This window comes from Nothobranchius furzeri, chromosome 1, assembly GCF_043380555.1.
Source record: "Nothobranchius furzeri strain GRZ-AD chromosome 1, NfurGRZ-RIMD1, whole genome shotgun sequence".
Lineage (NCBI taxonomy): Eukaryota > Metazoa > Chordata > Actinopteri > Cyprinodontiformes > Nothobranchiidae > Nothobranchius > Nothobranchius furzeri.
The window spans coordinates 71,789,780-71,797,195 of NC_091741.1; the positions used below are offsets into that span (position 1 = coordinate 71,789,780).

Sequence of the window (7,416 nt, forward strand, 5' to 3'; positions counted from 1 at the left end):
GGGACAATCTTTAACAGTTGATATGCTGTTCTTGCTCAAATAGACCTTCTGTCGGTGAATGAAGATTGAGAGTGATATGATGTGATTATGGATGCGTGTGGGTGCCAAGTGTCGTGAGAATTGAACATGAGGTCAGATGGATGCGTGTGTGTATGTGATTTTGCTTCAGGAAGAAACAGGTGTCTGAGTGAAAAGTGATGGTTTGAATAAACTTAGGTTTAGTTGGAAAAGATGCATCAAAACGCTATCTGTCGTGTTTTGCCTCACCGAAAATCGGACCCTCTGTTGGACCCGGGACGTCACCTTAGGATGGTGTTTCATCCAGGGCACCTTGGCTGGCAAAGAAGACAAAGATGCGCCGTGAACCGGTCCAGAGTTGCCCTCGGTACACGTTGATGGTAAAGCGTTTTGTCGATGCGCTTTCTTAAGTTAATTCACTCAGAAATCAAAAGACTCGGTAATGAGTCTGCGTTAGAAGTCGCAATTCAGCTATTCTGCCTGGCTTGGCAGAAACAGCGTGAAAGGGGGGAAGAACGAGCCAATCGGCTCTGCCCCCCCTTTGGTTTTCAGGTCCACTCTCTTTCGTTGTCCAACACGAACTGAAATCATAAGACTGAAACTTACCAAAAGCCTTTCTCTTCTCAAAGCAAACGTGTGCATCAGCAAATGTGTTTTGGAGTTTAACTGTGAGAATCTGTGTGTGGGTGTGTGTGCTTGAGTGTGTGTGAAGGTCAGCAACAAACACTCTCAACATTATCTAATTATGGATTCATGAAATCTCTTATAATTACCCCAAAGCATAATAGTCATTCATTTGATTAAAACATTTATAATGAGCAAAATGATAATGGTTACTTTAACATTAAAATCAAGAAACAAAGTTTTAAGACCTGTTATGTTATGACTACTTTTATGGGAACAACATCTTCTGTGGGAACAACATCTTCTGGCACGAAGCTGCAGGTGGTAGCTGTTATGGTTTCCTCCCAGACTCGCTGGCGTTCAGGTCTTAATCTGTGGGTGAAAGTTCTCAGCGACCCAGCTTTGACACAGCTGAGTCCAACACCACCTTTGTGACAGAAAACCCATATTTCCTCACGTTACAGGAGAAATGAACAATCAATGCATGAGCAACAGATCTGGTTGACATTCCTGCTGTCAGCATGCCAATTGCACTCTCCCTCAATGCTTGTGGCATCGGTGGCATTTTGCTGTGAGACAAAACTGCACATTCCAGGGTGGCCTTTTATTGTGGGCATTATAAGGTACACCTGTGCACTACTCATGATGTCGGATCAGCATCTTGATGTGGCACACCTGTGAGGTGGGATGGATTATCTCAGCAAAGCAGAAGTGCTCACTATCACACATAGACTGATTTGTGAACAATGTTTGAGAGAAATGGTAATATTATGTATCTGGACTGCATTTTAGATCTTCAAGTCCTTCTCATGAAAAATTGGAGCAGAAACAAAGGTGTTGCGTTTATATTTTTGTTGAGTGTATATTCTAACAGGAACAGTTACTGTGCACACCGTAGTTCTGATCTGTGAACTTAATTACCTGTTAAATGATGGGGTAAAAACTATATGATCAGACAGAAGAGAAGCATGTTGCGTTTTTTGTCTTGAATTAGTAAATTTCTGCTAATATCTTTGTGATGTTCTCAGCTTTGTTTTATTATTTACATTGAATGTTTTGTAACTTTATTCTGTTTTTGTGTTCTTATTGCTCTTTTTTGTAGTTTCTTGCATTTAATGAGTTTTTTTATTATTGTTGTTAGATTTCTCCTTGTGTTCATTGTTTCCCTCAGCCTGCTGCTTTCACCTGTTCCTCATCTGTTAACCATACCAGCTGTTTTCACTCACAAGTCTCTTTTCACTGCCAGGTTCTGCTGTTGTCTGCTGTCTTCTAGCATCGTGTTTTCACTTCACTTCCAGCCTTTTACTTTGCTTTTGCTGCCATATAAGCCTTTAATGTATCATCAAAGTATTATCAAAGTTTGTCAAACTCTCTTGGCTAGTGTCAGTATTTTGGTCTCCCCCACCTTCTCATGACATGTTGATAGTGACATTCAAAAGTCTGCCACCAATGCAAACAAAGGTTGACTGAAGACGTTTAGTATGATGCTATCTGTTTACTATAGTGCGGTTTTGGCTTGTCAATATTTTTATAGATTAAAATCTGATAGATCCACACTTCCAGTAGCAATATGTTGAAACCAATGTGTTGTTAGAATCCTAGTCAACATTGTACATGATCATTTTTATCAGAATGCATCTTCTTTACGTGAAACAAATCAAAGACAATTTGCAGCTAGTGTAGAGGGATGAGGCATGTCTAGGAAGTTTTAGGAGCTGTAAAGCAGTGGTTCCCAAACTTTTTTCCCAAGGACCCCCTTTCCCATGTCCAAGACAAGCCAGGGCCTCAACATCAACTCCTACCTACATGCTCACTAGTGATGTACGATACCATTGATTTCCTTTCTGATTCAATACCAAGTAAGATTAAGGCCAGTAGCTGCAATGCTGATTTGATACCGATACTTTACTCAAAGATATTTTTTGTTTGAAAAATTAAAATACATAGTAATATATTTAGATTATAGCTTTGTACAGATGAGTCTCTGTGAGTCATAATCACTGAGCTTACGTCTCGCTCTGCAGCCTCTTCTTTTCCGCCATGGTTCTGGAGACAGAATCGGCCTTTCTGTGCAGAGGAGAGCCGACGCCCACAGGACCAACAGCTGATCTCTGGCGTAAGGAATGGACCCATACTAGTAGCTGGAGGTATTTCTTAGTGCGTTTCCAAAAAGTCCCTAAAAAAGTAAAAAACAGAACCCAAACAACACAAAAGCATTCCCGTGAACAGTGCAGTCAAGACAATATATGTAGACCTTAAAGGCATTAAAAACATGCCACACAGAATTTTGACTATACTATTGGCTGTGTGTGTTAGTTTTTAATCTTGGTAACCTCAACCATCCCAGCACAGACAAAAGATCCCTGCATTCTTGAGGGGACCCCCTTGAGGGGGTCATGGACAAAAGGTTGGGAAGTAAGTAAATAGTAAATAAATTTTATTTATACAGCACTTATCACAGATATAGAATCACAAAGTGCTTCACACGGATCAAAGCAAAATAAAACAAAGTAAAAAATCATAATGATTTAAAAACAGAAATAGATTAACATCAGAAAAAATTAAGTCATACAATTATAACATTTCATAAACAGATGAAAGATGATTAATTTGAGTTAAAAATAAGAAAACAAAAGATTTATGTGAAAGCAGCTTTAAATAAAAGTATTTAGCTGTTTTAAAAAAAATGTCCAGACGGCCAATACTCCGTAAGTATAAAGGAAGATCATTCCAAAGTTGGGAACCACTGCTGTGAAGCAATAATCCCACAGATATCTAGTGACAGTTTGGTCCTGCAGTGTGCTGATTAGCTCACTACAGTTTGAAAAATATAGTTTGGATTTAAAAACCTTTTGGTTTTATCACATATTGATACTGGAATAGTCGACATACACTCACTGGCCTCATTATTGGGTACACTTTGCTAGTACTGGATCAGACCTTGTTTTGCCTTTAGAACTGCCTTCAGCACTCCTTTAATCATGCGTGACATAGATTCAACAAGGTACTTGATGATTGGAGCTTTATGACATGGTGCATTATCCTGCTGGAAGTATCCATCAGAAGATGGGTACACTGTGGTCGCAAAGGGATGGACATGGTCAGCAACAATACTCAGGTAGGCTGAGGCATTGATCAATTAGTACTTGGGGGCCTAAAGTGTGTCAAGAAAATGTCCCCCACACCATTACACCACCACCACCAACCAGAACCATTGATACAAGGCAGGATCATCAACATATATACTGGACAATTCCTGTCCATGGGCTCGTATTATAAGTTTTTAATCTGAAATGGGAGGTGGCCACCACCACCATTTGATTGACACACGTCTCGTTACGCCCAGACAATTCCATAAAAGGGAAAAGAGGTGGAGCTGAGGGTGGGGCTGTAAGGCTTGGATCAAATGACGACACTCGTCGGACTGAAGCGATGTAGCTACAAGCTAACTCACAGTTAATGCGGAGGTGGGAGCTAAGTTAGCTACCTAGCTACAACTGTAGCTAACTGTGCACAACACCGGAGTGCAATTAATACCACAGCAAGTCATTTTGTCCAACAAATGCACAAATAATATCCAAAAAAGCATGCACAAATGGCACAACTAATGGTTTAAGCTGAGAGACTGAAAATCACGGAACAGTTTTAAGGCGAGACCGAGGCTCAGGCTGAGGCCTTTCCTCGGAGCTAGCTCTGCGGTCACGTGGGTCTGATGCTCATTAATTATACAGAATTTTAGGCATTTAATACACTTAAAGCAGCTTTCCGGAGTTTTCTCTGTTCAGAAATTGTGTATGATTTTTCAGAAATCCGTAAAAGTGATTATCTCATCATGTACTGTGATATAATGTAAGCAGTACGTCTTTTTTTTTTTTTGCTAAGCACGCCACCTGCCCTGCAGAGCTCTGTGCAATAGGAAACTGAGTGCCGACCAGAACTAACCAATAGCGTTAGACTCAGTGGCGGCTCCAGAATTTTTTTTTCTGCAGGTGCTATGAAGGAGCTAGTCTTTTTATTGAGGGTGCTATGAAAGAAGTGGTCATGCGTACCTATTGTTCTCTAAAACACCTTCAACACTATCAGATACACATGTATGCACAAAACCTCAACAACACCTGAAACAATCATTAATAAACATCATAAACATATGAACAATCGCTGACTTTTCCATGAAATCATCAACACATACAACCACACAGAAAACCATCTATAGTGTAGCAAGTATAGCTAATGTAAGTGTTAGCATTTCCAGTGGCAAAACCCTCGACTGCTGCGGCGGTTGAGGGTGTACTCTCTTCATCCAGATCCATAGGTTTTTGTGGGTCTGAGATCACTTCCAAAGATTCATTCGTTTCTGACTGAACCTGTGGAAATTTGGGCAACAAAAAGCGATCCATTTATCACTAGCTCTACCTTTCACTCATTCGCAGGTGGAAAATGACGTCAAAAGTTAACATCAATTTCCTGTTTTGGTTAAAGTTTTTACTATCTATATGGTAATTTACTGATTATTTTTGTTTTGTATGTTAAATATGATCACATCCACATGTTAAATTAAAATTAAATTGTAAAAAAAATATATATAATATTTACTTGGGGGTGCTATGGGGGTGACTAATGACTAATCCAGGGGTAGCTATAGCGCCCCCTGGCACCGCCACTGGTTAGACTTCTGCGTACGTGCTTCAAATTTAAGGAATACTTCAGCTGATGCAGAGTTGATAAACTTTTCGCGGACAAGTAAGTCTCTAAAATATAAATATGAGTATAATACTTGTAAAACAACGTGTTTTAGCTGTTTGTCGACTACAGAAGACCATTTATAAACTGAAACGTGAAGTCACCATCTTCAAAAAACAGCAACAGCCTTTTTGTGTGATATGCTTGTCAGCCACTAAATGGTGCCATCGGATATGAGAAATACTCCGGAAAGAAGCTTTAAACAGAACAGTGACAAAAAAAAAATCTCCCCCCTCAGAGTTATCATGAGTGCAAACTTGATCTGTTCAACCTAAAACATGTTTTGGTACCAGGCTGTAAACATGTTTATTTCTGCTGTGAAATTGGTATTTTTAACATGGGAGTCAATGAGGATTTGCTCGCTTCTGACACCAGCCCCCCAGCGGATGAGGGTGGAACAGCAATTTTTGTCACTTCCTGTTTTGCTTCATATTCAGACCAGAATTTTGGGGGCTTGGGCAGGATGGAGCCATGCTTTAATAATGTTGGCACCAAATTCTGACTCTACCATTCAAATGCTGCAGCAGAAATCAAGATTCATTAGACTAGACAACGTTTTCCAATCTTCTATTGTCCAATTTTGGTGAGCCGGTGCGAATTGTAGCATCAGTTTCCTGTTCTTAGCTGACAGAAGTGGCACCCAGAGTGGTCTTCTGGCATCAACAAGGCTTATTCGTCCACAGAACTGCCGCTCACTGGATGTTTTCCCTTTTTTCGGACCATTCTCTGTAATCCCTAGAGATGATTGTGCATGACAATCCCAGAAGATCAGCAGTTTCTGAAAAACTCAGACCAGCCTGTCTGGCACCAACAACCTTTCTTCCCCATTCTCGGTTTGAACTGCAGCAAATTGTCTTGACCAGACAACATGCCTAAATGCATGAAATTGCCACCATGTGGTTGATTGATTAATGATCCTGCATAACAAGTGGTTGGAGAGGTGTACCCAATAAAGTGGCCAGTGACTGTATGCATATCTGACCATCTTGATTGAACTTAAAGCCGTGTGTCCAAATCTGGGCACATGGTTTTCTAAACTGAGCTTGCAAAAGGTAATTTTTTTCCCCAGTTTTTATTGTAAAGGTTTAGATTATTCTACTTTTCTACAAATTTACAAATTTTCCCGAAAGTGTGTGCATTGAAATGCAGACATCAAGGTTAGTATTCAGACTGAATCTACACAAAAAAGAAAATGCTGTGGTGTCACGTTGCTATGGAGAAGACCTTGTGCACAAAAATGTGGAAGACATCACAGTTCCCTCTGTACTTTCTGCAAGTCACTGTTTGTTCTGTTCAGGCTGTTGGGGAAAGAGAACAAAAGGTTAAAAAGTTCTGTTGATGTCAGAGTTAGCTTAAATCAAACTGTTTTTATCCAAAAATCAGCTCTTCTATTGTCAATATGCTCATGCAGTACTGCACGCATGCTGCTTATAAAGTTCCTGAAAATCAGGACAATGCTACCCAGTTAAACCCACTTTTCCCAGTATAACATGCAGGAAACATCACACTCTAACATTAGAGATACTTAAAGTGACAATGGAAGCACTCACCCTGGGAAAATGTGTTTACTGCTTTCCAAAAATGTTTAAAGACAAATTTTACTCACAATAACGTTCCAAAACAATATACATTTATAAGACGTTCTGGTTGGGTAAAGAAAACAAGCCCAAATTAAATCCAAATCCACCTCTTTAAATGTGTGTTGAGGAGTCATTTACAAGATGACACTGGTGCTTTTTGTCAGAATTTAGCTTCATGTTTGGCTGTACACACTCCTCCTCTTCGGATCTGCTCTCAGCTTTGTTCTTCCAAGGCCTCCCTGTAGCCTGCTATTGCAATCAGAGCAAAAAAAGCTCAGACATAAAATATAATAGGGGAGGGAGAGAAGCAGGATGAGTTATAGAGCTGGGATGAAGAGTTTTCCCTTTGAGTTAGTTCCGTTTGCCTTCAATTTATTGCTCTCAGCAAGCTTCTGACCAGAGAGCTCTATCTGTTTCAGATCCACACCGAAGGGGTCTAAAGAGTGTGCTGCAT

The 7,416-nt window shown here is 40.1% G+C and overlaps 1 long non-coding RNA gene across 1 annotated transcript; it reads right to left on the minus strand.

The window, feature by feature from the left end:
- Positions 1-934: 934 nt before the first annotated feature.
- Positions 935-7,174, minus strand: LOC129162920 (uncharacterized). Its single transcript, XR_008562915.2, has 4 exons — positions 6,933-7,174; positions 6,607-6,680; positions 2,653-2,818; positions 935-1,069 (listed from the first exon to the last, which is right to left on the minus strand). It is a non-coding gene; the product is annotated as an uncharacterized lncRNA (long non-coding RNA).
- Between the last annotated feature and the right edge of the window lie 242 nt (positions 7,175-7,416).